Raw genomic sequence first — 19,025 nt, 5'->3', positions numbered from 1 at the left:
TGTTCGATATGAAGACGAGGGGGCTGCCGATGTTGGTTAACAAAGAGAGTGGCTTTTGAGGTGGGGTGTACTGAGGCCGGTCCGGGGGGGTAGGTATGTGATGGTCGGCAGGAAGCTGGAGGAGATGCCGGTGGTCCTGGTGAATGTTTATGCCCCGAATTGCGACGGCGTGGACTTTATGAGGCGGGTGTTAGCGAGGCCCCCGGGCCTGGACACACATCGGCTGATTATGGCGGGGACGATTTCAATACAGTCCTAGATCCGAGTTTGTCGTCGAGGATGTCGCCGGGTTGTGAGAGAGTTGAGGGGGGGTTCATGGTGCGGATGGGGGGATAGGTCCCTGGAGGTTTGAGAGGCCGAAGGAGAAGGAGTTTTCATACTTCTCTCACGTGCACCAGGCGTATTCCCGAATCAACGTTTTTGTTGTGGACATGGCGTTGCTGATGGGGGTCACCGACATGGGGTACTTGGCGATTTGGTTTCCGATCACGCTCCGCACTGGGTGGATTTGCGAGGGGGGGGGAGGGGGGGGGAGGCCCAACGGCCGCCGTGGAGGTTGGATGTGGGTCTGCTGGCGAGTGAGGGGTTGTGTGAGCGGGTGAGGGCTGCTATTCAAGGGTATACGGAGTTGTACGATACGGGGAGGTTTGTGTATATATGTAAAAAAACCTTGAATTAAAAATATTTTTTTTAATGCAAAATCCCACACCGGAGTGGGAATTGAACCCAGAACTTTCGGTCTTCGAGGGCAAGAGTGCTACAAACTATGCCACTATGGCAGATGTGCCATAGAGAGCATTTTATATTACAGCCTGGTATGGCAACTGCTCGGCCCAAGATTGCAACAAACTGCAGATTGTGGTGAATTCAGCCCAACACATCACACAAGCTTGTCATCCTCCCATTGATTCTGTCTACACCTCCCGCTGCCTCAGGAAGGCAGGCAGCATTATCAGAGACCCTTCCCACCCAGGCATTGCCTTCTTCAAGACCCTTCCATCCGGCAGTAGGTACATAAGCCTGAAGACCCGCACATCCAGACATAGGAACAGCTTCTTCCCCACATCTACAACACTCCTCAACGACTCCCCCTGGGACTGATCTGTTCCCGTAACAACACTATTCACGGCGCCCTATGCTGCTGTTGCTCATGTATTTGCTTTGTTTGGCCCCTTGTTCCGCACTGTAACCAATCACTGTTTGTCGATGTACCATTTGTCAATGTTCTCTGTCGATTATTCCTTTTGTCTACTTGGGTCTGACCATTTATTCTGACCTTTTCAATCAAAGAGAGTCTGCTCCCCACCACCACCCCCCTCCACCCCACCCCTGAGCAACCTGCCCTCACCTCCCTTTATTTATTCCCCTCTCACTCATCACTTTTGGAAGAGATCAATTGAACGTAGCTGGCAGGACAGTTTCATGACTCGATGGGCTGGATTGGTGACTCAGAAGAGCTGGCTGATGAATGGCTGACATTCCGTGAAGGAAAAAGATGTTCCACTCCGATCATTAGGAGCAGTGCGGATATCGCTGTGGCACTTAACTCCTGCTGTGATTCTCCTTCCCGCATTAGAAGCAGAGGAACATAGGAGCAGGCGTAGGCCATTCAGCCCATCGATCCCCCCCCCCTCTCCCCACCAATCAGTATGATCATGGCTCACTATCCACGTCAGGGATTTTTCCAGCACACTATTCCCCTCTCCCTTTACATACGCCATCGTTATTTAGAAATCTACCAAACTCTACCTTATACACACTTCACGAGCAAGCTTCCTCAATCCTCTGGGATAGAGAATTCCAAAGTTCACAACCCTCTGCGTAAAGAGATTTCTCTTCATCTCAGTCCTAAGTGGCATCCACCTTATTTTGGAATTGTGCCCCTGGTTCTAGACTCCCCGACCAAGGGATACATCTGACCCGCACCCACCCCTGTCAATTCCTTTAAGTACTTTGTGGATTTCAATGCAATCACCTCTCATTTCTTCAAACCTCAGTTTCGCCAATCTCTCTTTGTAGGACAGTCCCACCATCCCCGGAATAAGCCTGGTGAACCTTCGCAACTGGATATAATCCAAACGACGAGCAGGAATATGCAACGGACCAGTGCTGAATTGATTTAAGCTGCCGTTCTAACTGAATGATTTCATCTTCGTTCCCGTCGTTCCCCCAAACCCGGCTGGCATTCCCCAGTAGGAGCAGCAGACCAGGGAAATATGGAATGCCGCTGACCTCAACTTCTTCACCGGTGACGTTTGTTCGCCCACCTGGGTAGCTCGGCAAAGCCGGGGACGGCGTCCTGCTTTTGGGGGGGAGAAGGTTGAGAGGGGGATGGGATGGAGGTGGTCAAAATCACGAGGGTTAGACGGGAAGAGACTGCTCCCATTGGGGGATGGATCTAGAACGGGAGGGCACCGATTCGAGGTGCCTGCCAATCGAAATAATGGCGACATGGGGACTAAGGGCTGGTTTAGCTCACTCGGCTAAATCGCTGGCTTTTAAAGCAGACCAAGCAGGCCAGCAGCACGGTTCGATTCCCGTACCAGCCTCCCCGGACAGGCGCCGGAATGTGGCGACTAGGGGCTTTTCACAGTAACTTCATTGAAGCCTACTCGTGACAATAAGCGATTTTCATTTCATTTTTCATTAACGATTGTTGAGCAGGAAATGGTTCAGATCTGCAATGCACTGCCCGTGAGTGTGTTGGGGGCAGATTTAATCATGACTTTCAAATGGGAAATTGTGTATGGTCACCCAAAGAGACAGAGCTGGGTGAGGGGGCGGAGGTGAGAGGAACATGCTATATTGCTCTTGGAGAGGGCCAGCATGGCTCAATGGGCCAAATGGCCTCCCTCTTCGCTGTAACCATTTTACAAATCTATTTTATTCCAGAGAGCATTGTGGCCATTTAGCAGGTTACGGTCAGGGTTAAGCAGCAACATAGGCAAAGTCTGTTAGCGGGGTGTAAATTAATGATTGGATTGGATTGGATTTGTTTATTGTCACGTGTACCGAGGTACAGTGAAAAGTATTTTTCTGCAAGCAGCTCAACAGATCATTCAGTACATGGGAAGAATAGGGAATTAAACAGAATTCAAGATAATACAAGAAAATACATGAGAATACATAATAGGGACACAGGAGACTGGTTTGGTTAATTATTTGTCTGTGACCATCATTTCTTTCTCTCTTTCTTCATGGGTGTGGGCGTGGCTGGCTGGGTCAGCATTTGTTACCCATCCCTAATTGCCCTTGAACCAAGTGGCTTGCAAAGCCCACTTCGTATCGCAGTCAAGCACATCGCCGTGGGTCTGGAGTCACATGTAGGTCAGACCAGGGTAAGGACGGCAGCTTTCCTTCCCTGCAGATCATTAGTGACCCAGATGGGCCTTTACGGCAATCGAGAATGGTTTCCTGGTCATCACTGATGGGAATAACACCTCGAAGTCCCACCTGGGCAGGCGGAGATTCAGGTGAGGTAATGGTTGCTAAATGGAAGCTAAGACATTGAACACGTCCGAGAAACATTAAATTACTTTTAAACAGTTTTAAACAAAAGCCGCCAGTTTGGCGCATTGCAAATATAGACACTTAATCAGATAGTGCTCAATCAATCTGAGCCAGAGGATTTATGTTAATCTGCCTCGGAATGTATTATGGTGGAATTATAAGGGGGCATTGGTAGTGTGGCCCCTTTAAGGGTCAATCTGTCAGGGGCACGTGACCCGCTCGGGGCCTATCGTGTGGGAGCACGCGAACCCTGACCAACGGTGAATAAGCGCGGGGCCCTGGGAGCAGGTACACGGGCAGTGTGGACCCGGGAGTCGCTGATTGAAGACCTGAATGAAATACCTGCCATGGTGTACCTAGACAACTTGTCTTAGTGACCTGCAAGTATGTCACAATATGTTGGCACACGCACCCTGTGAAATATTCCAGCCGTACCCTCAGAATATAGTCTAAAATGCTCCTGCCGTAGCCATGCCAATTGATCCTGTCAAGACCCTCGGCAAACCATCTATGGCAAGCCTAACCAGTCTCTCTTGATTGCTGAAACGCTCCAGCCCAGGTAACACCCTGGAGAATGTCCTCTCCACTCCCCCTTGGAGGCAGTTCAGAGGAGGTTCACTAAGTTGATTCCAGAGATGAGGGGTCTGTCGTATGAAGAGAGATTGAGCAGTTTAGGCCTCTACTCTCTAGAGTTTGAAGAATGAGGGGAGATCAAATTGAGGTATACAAGATGATAAAAGGTATGGATAAAGTAGACGTTGATGTGTTTTCTGTGTTGGTCTAACATCGACTGCAATTGGATGCAGTCAAACAAGAAACAGGCTTCCGACACAGGTGATGGTCCAACACTGTTTTATTGAACCTGTTGATTGCTGTACATAATCTGCTGTGGATTGACACTCTATTAACCTAACTGATAACCTCCTACTGGCTTGACCAGACTAGCTCTCTACCACATGGTGATGATGTTCATTGGCCTGTGCACTGTGACTATCTCCCTAGCCATGTCCTGTGAGAGAGGGAGAGCCTTAATGCCCTGTGGGCTTTATAGTGGTGGTGCCCTGTCTGGTGATTGGTTGTTCTGTGCTGTGTGTGTTCATTGGTTATCCTGTGTGTCAATCACTGCCTATCTGCATCTCATGATATACATGAGTGGATATTATGACAGACGTGGAGCGGATGCTTCCTTTTGTGGTACATTCTAGAACAAGAGGTCACAATCTCAGGATAAGAGGTAGCAAACTTAAAACAGAGATGAGGAGAAACTACTTCTCCCAAATGGTTGTGAATCTGTGGAATTCGCTACCCCAGAGTGTGGTGCATGCTGGGACAGTGAGTACGTTTAAGGAGGAGTTAGACAGATTTTTAATGGGTAATGGGTTGAAGGGTTATGGAGAACGGGCAGGACGGTGGACTTGAAGCCATGATGGGATCAGCCACGATCACATTGAACGGTGGAGCAAGTTCGAGAGGCTAAATTGCCCACTCATGCCCCTAGTTCTTACATTCTAAGAAAGAACTATTCTGTCTCATTCCACCTTCCAGCTCTTGGTCTGTAGCCCTGTAGCTAACGGCACCTCAAGCACAAATCTGGCGTTCTTGATTAATAAAGGGATCAGGGGTTATGGGGAGAAGACAGGAGAATGGGGATGCGGAGTATTTCAGCCATGATCGAATGGCGGAGCAGACCCGATGGGCCGAGTGGCCTAATTCTGCTCCAAATCTAATGGTTTTATGCTCATGTGTGATCACATCCTACTTATAGTGTGGCACACAGTACTCTGGCTGTTGTCTGACAAGCATATTACACAGCTCCATCATAACCTCCCCGCTCTTATACTCTGTGCCTCGGCTAATTAAGGCTTATGCCTTCTTAACCGCCTCATCCAGCTGTCCCGCTGCCTTCAGCGATCAGGTGGAGTAATAATTAAATTTCCGTGAGAGGGCTGGAGGGGAAAGAAACGAGGAGAGGCAGGTTATGAGCTAACAATCGCAGACGCGTTCTCAGATATTTATTTTCGAGGCTTTGTCGCTCATTCGTCACGGTGGAATGTTCGACCCCGAATCGACGTCACACTAGACGGGCCTCCTCGGAACGATTTTGCGATTTTGCTTCTGCTTTCTTCAAAGAGAAAGGCCGTTGTTGTTGATTCCTGGTGAAGCGGAATCTGGTGCGAGGTCAATCGTTTCAAAGGGCGGGGGAAATTCTTTCCGAGGGTCTTGACAGGGCGGACTGGGTCGCAGGCCTGGGGTTTTAGACAGGCCTGCCCACACATTGTGAGGGCATCGCCGGCATAATTCACGGGGTCGGGGGGCATGTGCCGACGCATCTCGACATACGTACCCGGGTGCTTTTTTTTTTATAAATTTAGATTAGCCAATTATTTTTTCCAATTAAGGGGCAATTTAGCGCGGCCAATCCACCTACTCTGTACATTTTTTTTGGGTTGTGGGGGCGAAACCCACGCAGACATTTGGAGAATGTGCAAACTCCACATGGACAGTGACCCAGAGCCGGGATCGAACCTGGGACCTCAGCGCCGTGAGGCGGTTGTGCTAACCACTAGGCCACTGTGCTGCCCCTTCCCGGGTGCTTTTGAAGGGTATTGTCGAAGTCACTGTCTGAAACTTCCGTTCTCTCGCATTCGCTGATCGGTTCTGAGGGGGATTTCTGCCGGTTTATTGGGTCGGGTTTATATCTCGGGTGGACTTGCATTTTGAAAGGCTCGGGTTGATGAGCTGTCGAGGGCGTTTTCGGGTGGGGTTTCGAGGGGGATTAACAAGGGCAGCAACGTCAGGTTAGGTTGGCTCCATCAGTACATAGGGGTCTCCTCCGGTCAAAGGTCATCATCAACCGTGACACGTTGGGTGGGATTTTTAACCTCCCCCTCCCCCCCCACCCTTGCCGTAGGCCCGAGATTCCCGCCTGATGTCAACGGACCTGTTGCCAGCCCGTCAAATTATCCCTCCCACCCGCGGTGATTCCTGCAGTGGGTGGGGGCATGACATTTTCGACCATTCGGCCCCTTTCTCTCTGCATCTCCTGAGTAATCCCAGTACTGATCTGAGCTGGTCGTGTATACCTGAAGACAGAACTCCAGTTCAGACACGGTGACAGTGATTTCCAGGCTTCACTCTTCTGTAATGTTCCGTGCATCCGTTCACCGGCCCCTTCTGTTCCTCCACCCCATTCCCACACTTAATTTTCCAGGCGTGTGTGGCCTCCTTATTCTTCCTCACGGTCTGAGAAGTAAAAGGACCCATTGCGCCCTTCCCAATTAATAACCAGTTCGGCCACCGTCCTTTTTTTTGTTCTTTATTCCTTCGTGGGGTCTGGGGGCTCCGCTGGACAAGGCCAGTGTTTGTCGCCCGTCCCTAGTTGCCCCTTGAGGCGAGCGACTCGCTCGGCCATTTCAGAGGGGCAAGAGTCAGCCACGTTGCTGTGGGTCTGGAGTCACTTGGAGGAACGAACATACCAAATAGAAACTAGGAGCAGGACAAGCCTGTCTGGCCCTTCGAGCCTGCTCCGCCATTCAATATGATCATGGCCGACTCTTTATTTCAACGTCACCCCCCCCCCCTCCCCGCCTCCACCCCCCTCCCCCGCCTTCGCCCCATACCCCTTGGCACCTTTAGGGTCCAAATCAGTGGGTTTTTTAAAATTCACTTACAGGATGTGGGCATTGCTGGTTAAGCCCAGCATTTATTGCCCATCCCTAGTTGCCCTTCAGAAGGCAGAGGCGAGTTGCCTTCTTGATCTGCTGCAGCCCTTCAGGTGTGTAGGCACACCCACTGTGCTGTTAGGGAGGGTCCCAGGATTTTGACCCAGCGAAGGAACGGCCGATATATTTCCAAGTCGGGGTGGTGAGTGACCTTTGTAACATTCCCAACCTTTTAAAGATCACGGCACACCTCTAAAAAAACAATTAGAGGCACCCTTCCGCCTTCATCCTTTCCTGGGACCGTCGTGTTTAACTTCTCTCCCTGTCCTCCCTCCCGTCCGTCCTTTATTTTTCCCTCTCTCTCTCGCTTCGCCCAGGGTTTCTGCTTTCTTTTTGGGTTTTCGGTTTGTGTGCGGGGCGCGTATCATAGAATGTTACAGTGCCGAAGGAGGCCATTCGGCCCATCGAGTCTGCACCGGCTCTTGAAAAGAGCACCCTACCCAAGGTCAACACCTCCACCCTATCCCCATAACCCAGTAACCCCACCCAACACTAAGGCACGGGGTGAAGAATTTTGCCCTCGTCTCAACCCTAAAACAGCGAACCCCCCTCATCCTAAGATTGTGTAGGCCAGACCAAGTAAGGGTGGCAGATTTCCTTCCCTCACGGGGCACTCTTTTACAACAATCAACGATAGTTGTTCGCTGTGTTTTTAATATTTGTCTCCAGCTGCCGTGGTGGGAATCGAACCAGCGCACCCGGAGCAGTAGCCCGGGCATTGGGAATACCAGTCCTGTGACATTGCCACATTGCTTTCCCCCTTTCCCCCTGCCCTGAGAGCCGAGTCACCCACACTCGACAACTAATTACACATTCATTTTTTTTTTCCCCAATTAAGGGGCAGTTTAGCGTGGCCAATCCACCCACCCTGCACATCCTTTGGGTTGTGGGGGGGGGGGGGGGGGGGGGGTGAGACCCACGCAGGCACGGGGAGAACGTGCAAACTCCACACGGACTAGTGACCCGGGGCCGGGATGGAACCCGGGTCCTCAGCGCCGTGAGGCAGCAGTGCTAACCACTGCGCCACCGTGCCGCCCGACTATTGACACATGGCACAGATGTGTTTGAAAGTGAGGGGAAGCAAATGTAATTTGCGATCGGTTCAAGGATGAGCTACGCGCCGTTGCTATGGAGCGTTGCCAAGTTTGAAGAAGGGCACTTCACTAATCTCAACACAAATAACGGACAATAGGCTCCTTGGAGTCATAAATTAGAATGGGCCCCATTAAAATGGTCACGAATCCATGCCTTCAATCAGCTCCTAATCCAGGTAAATGTCAGTCTTAAGGTATTTATTGCTGCAGCTCCCACATATCCTTGTGTTGTTATCCAATAAAAATCTGTCTGTTCCCTCGTTCATGTCTGTCTTTCACCTGGTTACCAATTATCTTGTGGCAGCTGTCTAGATAGTGTGCGGAGACATTAGGAGGAGCAATTTTTACCGCAAACTCTCTAATTGTCCCGTGTTGTTGCCTAGTTACAGCCTGATGGTGCGATACAGTTACTATTCCGCACATCTGCTGAGAGATCCATTTGCTGGATGAGCGCGGTTCCAACAACGCTCCAGAAGCTGGACGCCGTCCAGGACAAATCTTGATTGGCGCCCCATTCTCTCCCTTCAACACCTCACTCCCTCCACTGCCCAGGGACTGCTGCGTGCACCACCTACAAGATGCACGGCAGCAACTCACCGAGGCTCCTTCGACAGCGCCTTCCGAAGCCACGGCCTCTACCACCTAGAAGGACAAGGGCAGCAGATGCCTGGGAATCCCACCACCTGGAGGTTCCCCTCCACACCTGGCACCATCCAGTCGGGCGATGGGCCAAATTCCTGGAAATCTCTCCCTAACAGCACTGTGGGTGTACCTGCACCACATGGACCACGACAGCTCATGAAGGCGGCTCACCGCCACCTTCTCAAGGGGCAATTAGGGATGGGCAATGAATGCTGGCCCAGCCAGTGACGCCCGTGAATGAATGAATAAAGCTCTTGGCCTATCTCTTGAGTCCCTTAATGGGTGACCGACACTCATCGAAGCGCAACTCTGATCGAGGGCCTGTGTGAGCTGGACTCTGTGAGGGCTGTTTTTGAGGCTTGGGGAGACAGTCACGGACAAATTGCTCACGTACCTCGAGCCTCGATTGCTCGAACCTGGCTGGCCTCCCGCATTCTACCCCCAGTAAACATCGTAACCTCTGCTGTGCTGGCCTGAACTCAGAGCAAGGCCCTTTCCCTCACCGCCCCCTGTGCTCGCCGAACTAAACTGGTTCCTGGTCCAGCAGCATCTTCATTGCGTTCAGCGCCACAATTTGAGGTGTTCGAAGAAAATGTGTCGGCCACCTCTCTTCTGAATCCACCATTGTGTTGTTTACTTGGGCGGAATTCTCTGACCCCGCCAGGGTCGGAGAATCCCCAGGGGGCGGCATCAATCCAGCCCCCCCCCCCCCCCCATGCTGGCTGCCGTATTCTCCGGCGTCGGTTTTCGGGCGGGGATCACGCCACACGAGTCGGGGGCCGTCGGCAGTACCCCCCCCCCCCCCCCCCCCCTCGGCAATTCTCCGGGACTCGATGGGCCGAGCGGCCGTCCGCTTGCGGCCAGTCCCGCCGACATGAAATGGACATGGTCCCACACGGCGGACCTGGCTGGGAGGCCGGCTGGTGCAGCTGTCGGGGCGCGGGGGGGGGGATCCGGCCCCGTGGTGGCCTGGCCCGCGATCGGGGCCCACTGATCTGCGGGCGGGCTTGTGCCGGAGGGGCACTCCTTCCTTCCGCGCCGGCCTCAGCAGAGATCCGCCACGGCCGGCGGTTCTGCGCATGTGCCAGAACACACCGGCCTTTCGCCGCCAACCCCTCCGGCCTAGCCCCCAAAAGAGCGGAGAATTCCGCAAGTTCCGGGCGGCCCGGCGCTGGAGTGGTTGGCGCTGTTTTTGGTGCCAGGCTATCCTGCCGGTTACAGGGGAATCCGGCCCTTTGTGTATCAGGTGAGTCCCCAATAGTCGGCAAAACCGTACTTTGTAAATAAAAAATGTTTATGCCCCCCACTGTCACCAACCACTTTTTGCAGCTCTCCCTCCCACAGCCAACCCTCTTCCCCTCCCACCCCAACCCCCCTCCTATCTTCTCCCCCAACTCTCCACATCACCCCCACCCCCCACCCCCCCAAATCCACACCTCCTTCCCGCTACAGCAGCACTGAGATAGACCTGACAAGACGGCCTGGGCAAAATCAGAGCTCTCAACCTAAAAATTGGGATTTTTTTTTTTTTTAAGCGCACTGTCAGGTACTCAGCTCTGGAGATGGATGATGGGAGAATTCTGTTTACAACAGTGTGCCCTGCTGTTTCGAACCATCTACGACCCCCCCCCCCCCCCCCCCCCCCCCCCCCAGGTCGGAGGTGCTGGAGCAGCACTCTGGCGGTGCTACACCCCTGGTCATGGGGTGGGGGGATTGCTGGGTGGGGTGGGGGATGGATGGGGAATTCTGTCAGAGCACCCGTAAGGTCAGGGATTCATGGGGGCAGGTGAAAGGTCAAAATGGAAAAGGGGCTGCAGAGGGTTGCTCAATGGGTGATCGTTTGGAGACTTGGGCGGAGAGATGGCAGATGGAGTTTAATCCGGACAAATGTGAGGTAATGCATTTTGGAAGGTCTAATGCAGGGAGGGAATATACAGTGAATGGTAGAACCCTCAAGAGTATTGACAGTCAGAGAGATCTGGGTGTACAGGTCCACAGGTCACTGAAAGGGGCAACACTGGTGGAGAAGGTAGTCAAGAAGGCAGACGGCATGCTTGCCTTCATTGGCCAGGGCATTGAGTATAAGAATTGGCAAGGCAAGTATAGAACATTAGTTAGGCCACACTTGTAGTATAGTGTTCAGTTCTGGTCACCACACTACCAGAAGGATGTGGAGGCTTTAGAGAGGGTGCAGAAGAGATTTACCAGGATGTTGCCTGGTATGGAGGGCATTAGCTATGAGGAGAGGTTGAACAAACTCAGTTTGTTCTCACTGGAACGACGGAGGTTATGGGGCGACCTGATAGAGGTCTACAAAATTATGAGGGGCATAGACAGAGTGAATAGTCAGAGGCTTTTTCCCAGGGTAGAGGGGTTAATTACTAGGGGGCATAGGTTTAAGGTGCGAGGGGCAAGGTTTAGAGGAGATGTACGAGGCAAGTTTTTTACACAGAGGGTGCCTGGAACTCGCTGCCGGAGGAGGTGGTGGAAGCAGAAACGATATTAGCACACGGCTAAATCGCTGGCTTTTAAAGCAGACCAAGGCAGGCCAGCAGCGCGGGTTCAATTCCCGTACCAGCCTTCCCGAACAGGCACCGGAATGTGGCGACTAGGGGCTTTTCACAGTAACTTCATTTGAAGCCTACTTGTGACAATAAGCAGTTTTCATTTCATCCATTCATTAAGGGGCATCTTGACAAAGACGGGAATAGGATGGGAATAGAGGGATACGGACCCAGGAACTGTAGAAGATTTTAGTTTAGACGGGTAGCATGGCCGGCACGGGCTTGGAGGGCCGAATGGCCTGTCCCTGTGCTGTACTGTTCTTTGTTCTTTGAATACAATGAAAGAGGAACCGTGGCCAGTTATCAAACAAAATATTGCATCGAGTCACTTAAGGATGCATGAAATGAAATGAAAATCGCTTATTGTCACGAGTAGGCTTCAATGAAGTTACTGTGAAAAGCCCCTAGTCGCCACATTCTGGCACCTTTTCGGGAAGGCTGTTATGGGAATCGAACCGTGCTGCTGGCCTGCTTTCAAAGCCAGCGATTTAGCCCTGAGGGCAGGTGACCACAAGCTTGGTCAAAGAAACAGGGGCGTTTTAAAGCAGAAAGTGAAATAAAGGAGCTATAGGGAGGGAGCTCAAGGCGCAGGAGGCTGAAGACACAGATGCCAGTAGTGGAGCAGAGTCAGAGGGGGGCAGAGATAGGATAAAGTCGTCATGGTCCCAGATGACCATAGACCGCTTTCCCCTTTGTGTGGAGGGGGGGGGGGGGGGGGGGGGGGGAGCTGACCGGTGGCAGTTTAAACCTGAGGGATCGCCACACCCCTCAGACGAGGGGCATGGTCGAGAAGGTGGCGCTTCCGCGAATAACCTCAGCCGCTATGGGGACCGATCGCACCCTCGCTCCGCCATCACGGAGCAGCCGCGCAGCCCACTGAGCTAAACCGGTACGCGGTGCATTGGAGGAAGAGAGCTTATTTGAACCCAAGGGCGACAGAGATGGGGGGGCGAAAAGTTTACGGAAACAAAATACCGCGGATGCTGGAAAGCAGAAATAAAAACCGGGAAAAGGGTGGGAAAATGGGCGGCACAGTGGTCAGTACTGCAGCCTCACAGCACCAGGGAGCCGGGTTCGATTCCGGCCTCGGGTGACTGTGTGGAGGTTGCCGCTCTCCCCCCGCTGTCTGCCTGGGTTTCCGCAGGGTGTTCCGGTTTCCTCCCAGAGTCTAAAGAGGTGCAGTTTAGGCGGATTGACTGTGCTAAAAATGTTTGTCTCAAACACTAGCTTTCGGAGCACTGCTCCTTCCTCAGGTGAATGCAGTGCTCCGAAAACTAGCGTTTGAAACACACCTGTTGGGCTTTAACCTGGTGTTGTAAGAATTCATACTGTGCTCACCCCATTCCAACATCTCCACATCCTGAAAATGTTAAGTAGAGTTACTGGGACAGACATAGGGGTGAGCTGGGACAGATGGGCCGAATGCACTGTCAAAAACGTATAAAATACACAGCATGTAAAAAATACGCAGAAAAGCTGTGGCAAGAAGGAAAGGCTGAAAGTTTCAGATTGTAAGACCAAAGTCTGTATACACATACATAGCAGTTCTGTCCTTTAAATACTAAAGTGATCGCCAGTGAGAATCAGAAGGGCCCTGAGGGGTTGTTAAGTCCTCAGGGTTGGGAGCTAGTTAATCACCGGCTCATACAGCCCATTCATCACGTTCTGTAACTCCCGGAGGAGTAACAGGTAAGGATATACCTCACTGACGATGGCGAGCAACTCTCGGCGCGCCGATAGTGACCACAGGCACACCACTTCTAGGTCAGGCTGTGCATTCCCGCTACAATGCACGCTGCGCGTTTTTTGTTCGCCCAGAACTTTTCTTTCCACCTCCCAGAAGGCGCTCCTGCACGGATCCTTTGACATTTTGCTCCGTTAACGCTCGATTTGCCGCTGGGATTTCCACCTCCCATAATCCCTCGCGCCCCTTATTTGCATGTCGGGGCTGGGGAGGAAGGGGGCGGTGCTGGGGCAGAGCTGTCACTCAGCATCCCCCCCCCCTCCGCGAGTGGGCGGGGCCACAGGCTGGAGCATCTTCCTGCCTCAGAGAACATACAGTGCTGAAGGAGGCCATTCGGCCCGTCGAGTCTGCACCGGCCCACTTAAGCCCTCACTTCCACCCTATCCCCGGAACCCAATAATGTGAAGAGGGGGAAAGAGTTCAACTAATGGGGGGGGGGGGGACTCACTTTCTGCCAATCTTTGCAAAACAATAGCTGTGCCCTGAGTCTCTCTGAGACAACCAGCTTGTGCACAGCAAGATCCCACAGGCAGCCAGCTGATCGCGGCCAGGTGGTGTTCCTTTGGGGATGTGCATGGATGTGCAGTGCAGAGGGAGGGTCATCCGGCCCATTGAGTCAGCGCCAACCCTCCCGAAAGAGCGCCCCACCCAGGCCCACCCCATCCCCGTAACCTAGTGACCCCACCTATCCTTTTTGACACGAAGGGGCAATCTTTATCAAGACCAATCCCCACCTGATCTGCACATCTTTGGACTGTGGGAGGAAACCGGAGCACCCGAAGGAAACCCACGCAGACATGGGGAGAACGTGAAGACTGGGGAGAACGTGAAGGGGCAGCACGGTAGCATAGTGGTTAGCATAAATGCTTCACAGCTTCAGGGTCCCAGGTTCGATTCCCGGCTGGGTCACTGTCTGTGTGGAGTCTGCACGTCCTCCCCGTGTGTGCGTGGGTTTCCTCCGGGTGCTCCGGTTTCCTCCCACAGTCCAAAGATGTGCGGGTTAGGTGGATTGGCCATGCTAAATTGCCCGTAGTGTCCTAAAAAAAGTAAGGTTAAGGGGGGGTTGTTGGGTTACGGGTATGGGGTGGATACGTGGGTTTGGGTAGGGTGATCATGGCTCGGCACAACATCGAGGGCCGAAGGGCCTGTTCTGTGCTGTACTGTTCTATGTTCTACTCCACGCAGACAGTGACCCAAGCCGGGACTCGAACCAGGAATCCCTGGCACTGTGAGGCAGCAGTGCTAACCACTTTTCATCGAGGGGTGTGTTTTGGACCGGGACACTGGGAAGAACTGCCCTGCTCTCCTTTCAACAGCGGCATAATTAGGCCATTCGGCCCATCGGGTCTGCTCCGCCAATCGATCATGGCTGATATGTTTCTCATCCCCATTCTCCTGCCTTCTCCCCATAACTGCTGATCCCCTTAGTAATCAAGAACATACCTATCTCTGTCTTAAACACACTCAGCGATTTGACCTCCACAGCCTTCAGCGGCAAAGAGTTCCACAGATTCATCTCTGCTTTAAAGGATCATCCCTTTATTCTGAGTCTGTGCCCTGGGGTTCTAGTTTTTATAAAATTTGGAGTACCCAATTATTTTTTTCTAATTGAGGGGCAATTTAGCGTGGCCGATCCACCTAACCTGCACATCTTTGGGTTTTCCGGGGGGAACACACGCAGACACGGGGAGAATGTGCAAACTCCATACGGGCAATGACCCAGGGCCGGGATCGAACACGGGTCCTCGGCACCGTGAGGCAGCAATGCTAACCACTGCGCCACCATTCCGCCCCTGGGGTTCAAGTTTTTACTAGTAGTGGAAACATCCTCTCCAACGTCCACTCTATCCAGGGTTCTCAGTATCCTGTAAGTTTCAATAAGATTCCCCCCCCCCTCATCCTTCTAAACTCCAGTGAGTACAGACCCAGAGTCCTCAACACCAGTCCCAAAGACTGGCGGATCGTACCACACAGCATGTCCCTTCCAGTACCCATGACCATAAATCAAATCAAATCCACCTAACCTGCACATCTTTAGACATTAATGCACAAAAGGGCGTTACCGGATATGGTGAAATTAAAGGATGGGAATTGGGGTCAGAAAGGTGGTGAAATTTGAATTCAATAAAACTCTGGAGTTAAAAGATGTAAAAGTCCGAGGGCAGCACGGTGGCGCAGTGGTTAGCACTGCTGCCTCAGGGCGCCAAGGCCCCAGGTTCGATTCCGGCCCCGGGTCACTGTCCGAGTGGAGTTTGCACATTCTCCCCGTGTTTGCGTGGGTTTCGCCCCCACAACCCAAAGATGTGCCGGCCAGGTGGATTGGCCGCGCTAAATTGCCCTCTTAATTGGAAAAAATGAATTGGGTACTCTAAATTTAAAAGAAAGATGTAAAAGTCCCAAAACATCTGGTTTATTGACATCCTTTAGGGAAGGAAATCCGCCACCCTGACCTGGTCTGGCCTACATGTGACTCCACACCCACAGCAATGTGGTTGACTCCTAACTGCCCCCTCAGAAATGGCCGAGCGAGCCACTGGATGCAAGGGGCAATTAGGGATGGGCAACAAATTGCCCATTGGGCCCAGCCAGTGACACCCACATCCCGTGAATTTTATAAAAAGGTGGCATTTCCCGGGTACCTCACAGCCTTGTCCAAGATTCGTGGAGCACGAGGCAGCCGGACAGAGATTGGGGGCGGTTGAGGAGAAAGTCTTTGTTATTTAATCTCTCCCGTCTTCCACATGACCCTAACCTTTCCCTATTGTTCTTCTTGCCCCTCGCCCCCCCCCCCCCCCTCCCACCCCCCTCCCTGCAACAACATTAAACCCATCACATTCCAACTCGGGGTGGGGGGGGGGGGGGTAATTAAAGAGACATAGTCGGCTCGAATTGACTGGGGTTTTCCAGGCCCAACAAGGAGCATCCTGCCCTGGTAGATACGGCGAGACAGCTAAAAGTGCATTGAGATCTCCGGGACTGGAAGACCCCGCCAGCGGGAGGGGCTGTAAAACCCCACCCATTACCTCCGTCTCGCACTCCACAGACGCTGCCATACCTGCTGAGTATTTCCAGCCCTTTCTGTTTATATTCCAGATTCCAAGAATCTGCAGTATTTGGCTTTGGTTTCAGTGATCGAACCGAGGCCAGGTCAGATTGGGTAATAAATGGGAGCTGGGGTCAACTGTGCTCCGCCTCACCCTCTGCCCCCCCCCCCCATCCCCCCAGGCTCGTGGCGGCTATTCAGCCTCATCTCCCCCTTTCCTGCCCACTACCTCTTCCCCTGGACTCCCCGAGGGTCCATTAATCTGCCTATCCCAGCCTCACATGTATTCAACGATGGGGGTTCCATAACCCCACAGGTGTGGCAGGGTGGAACAGTGGTTAGCTCTGCTGCCTCACAGCGCCAGGGATTCGATTCTGGCCTGTGGTGACTGTGTGGAGTTTGCACCATCTCCCCGTGTGTGCGTGGGTTTCCTCCGGGTGCTCCGGTTTCCCCCCACAGTCCACAGATGTGCAGGTCAGGTAGGATTGGACGCGCTAAATCGCCCCTCAGTGTCCAAGGATGTGGAGGTCGGGTGCGATTATGGGGTTACAGGGATGGGGCGGGGGAGCAGTCCTGGGTGGGGTGCTCTTTCAGGGGGTCGGTGCAGACTCGATGGGCTGAATGGCCTCTTTCTGCAAGGAATTCTATGGTTCTAATTCTCTGGGGTTGAGAATTCCAAAGATTCAGAACCCTTGGACTGAGGAGAATTCTGCTCATTTCAGTGCAGTGAAGTGGGGGGGGGGGGGGGGGGGGAGGGAAGGGGGAGGGTAAGGGTTTCCGCGAAGATTCGCCAACACCAAAATCGCAACGACAAACTTACTATTCGATGGGGCTCAGATGGCACACCAGCAATGCCAGGGCAGCAAGTTGTGGTACCCGGATGCGACCGACAGAGGGAGCCTCTGAGCAGCTCAAGCCGTGTGTCGAAAGTTTCAAAGAGAGACAATCCTCGTTCAAGGCAGGAGAAATGAAGGCCCTCGAAACCCGGCGAGCATTTCAAAACTGAACGGAGCCGGCACTGCGACTCTGGGCCGAGAGATTTCCAGGTTAACCTCTCCGTTCCGGCTGCAACTTCATCCTTCATCCTGAAACTCTGCTCCCCCCCCCCCCCCCACCGTGTTCTAGGTCCCCCAGTCAAGGGAATGAACAACCCAACACCCACCACCGTCAAGGTCCCTTGGGGGGTCTTGTACGCCTTCAAAGAAATGGAGCGCAATTCTCCGCACTCACGACGGTGCGGAGAATAGCGGGGTTCGTAAAATTTTACGGCCACGCTAGTCTGACGCCCTCCCGCTATTCTCCCCCCACGCCCGACTCCCGATACGAATCGCTGCCGCCGTTTTTTTACGGCCAGCAGCGATTCTCAGCTGGCCGATGGGCCGAGTTCCCAGCCCTTTACGGCTGTTTTTACGAACGGCAAACACACCTGGTCTGGCCGTTCGTAAAAACGGCGGTAAAGTGCCGATTTTTAAAACCATGGCACCGATTGGCACGGCAGTACCACGGCTGTGCCAAGGGTGCCATGGGCCCGCGATCGGTGGGCACCGATCGCGGGCAGCAGGTCTGATACCCGTGCACTCTTTGTCCTTCCGCCGCCCCGCTGTATCACTTCGCGGGGCGGCTGAGGGGCATCCCGGCCCGCGCATGCGCGGGTTTCGCGCAAATGCACGATGACGTCATCAGCGCATGCGCGGGTTGGAGTCTTCCAATCCGCGCATGCGCGGCTGACGTCATGTGACGCATCAGCCGGCGCAAACTCTGGCAAGCGGGCTTAACGGAATTCGTTAAGCCCGCGATGCCGGAGTTTACGGCGTCGGCATGCTAGCCCCGACCGGGGACCAGAATCGGTTCCCGGTCGGGGAGGGGGAGGCTGGCGTCAAACCCGCCCGGATTTGACGCCAGCCTTACGATTTCTCCCTCTCTGGGAGAATCGCGCCCATGGTATCTCATCACCCCAGAGAATACAGGCCCAATTTACCCAGCCCCTCATCATAGCACAACCCCCCTTGTCCCCAGAATGAGAGTGTGGCCTCCAAGCAGGCTCTTCACAGTAACTTCATTGCAGTGTAATTGTAAGCCTACTTATAGAACATACAGTGCGGAGGGAGGCCATTCGGCCCATCGAGTCAGCACCGACCCACTTAAGCCCTCACTTCCACCCTATCCTCCCAACCCAATAATCCCTCCTAACCCTTTTGGACACTAAGGGCAATTTATCATGGCCAATCCAGCTAACCTGCACGTCTTTGGACTGTGGGAGGAAACCGGAGCACCCGGAGGAAACCCACGGGGAGAACTCCGCACAGACAGTGACCCAGCGGGGAATCGCACCTGGGACCCTGGCGCTGTGAAGCCACAGTGCTACTGTGCTGCCCACTTGTGACAATGAAGATTATTAATTATTAAGTACATCCTTCCTCAAACTAGATCATAGAGTTTACAGTACAGAAGGAGGCCATTCGGCCCATAGAGTCCGCACCAGCTCTTGGAAAGAGCACCCCACCCCAGCCCACACCTCCACCCTATCCCCATAACCCAGCAACCCCACCCAACACTAAGGGCAATTTTGGACACTAAGAGCAATTTAGCACGGCCAATCCACCTAACCCGCACAATTGTGGCAAGACTTCTTTGTGCCCAGAATTCACAATCCCCTCGCAAATAACCCCATCAAACCTTCTTGGACAATTAGGGCAATTTACCATG

At 53.1% G+C, this 19,025-nt stretch overlaps 1 protein-coding gene and 1 non-coding gene across 2 annotated transcripts in view; both read right to left on the bottom strand.

Annotated features, from left to right (window-relative positions):
- LOC119956600 (somatostatin receptor type 5-like) overlaps positions 1 to 19,025 on the bottom strand; it is a 139,767-nt gene that overhangs the window by 108,860 nt on the left and 11,882 nt on the right. The window lies entirely within an intron of this gene.
- On the bottom strand, positions 13,115 to 13,244 carry LOC119956654. Its single transcript, XR_005458661.1, has one exon. It is a non-coding gene; the product is annotated as a U8 small nucleolar RNA (small nucleolar RNA).

The sequence above is a fragment of the Scyliorhinus canicula genome, chromosome 23 (assembly GCF_902713615.1).
Source record: "Scyliorhinus canicula chromosome 23, sScyCan1.1, whole genome shotgun sequence".
Lineage (NCBI taxonomy): Eukaryota > Metazoa > Chordata > Chondrichthyes > Carcharhiniformes > Scyliorhinidae > Scyliorhinus > Scyliorhinus canicula.
The sequence above is the reverse complement of the archived record's forward strand: the minus strand, read 5'-3'. Positions and strand labels throughout refer to the sequence as shown.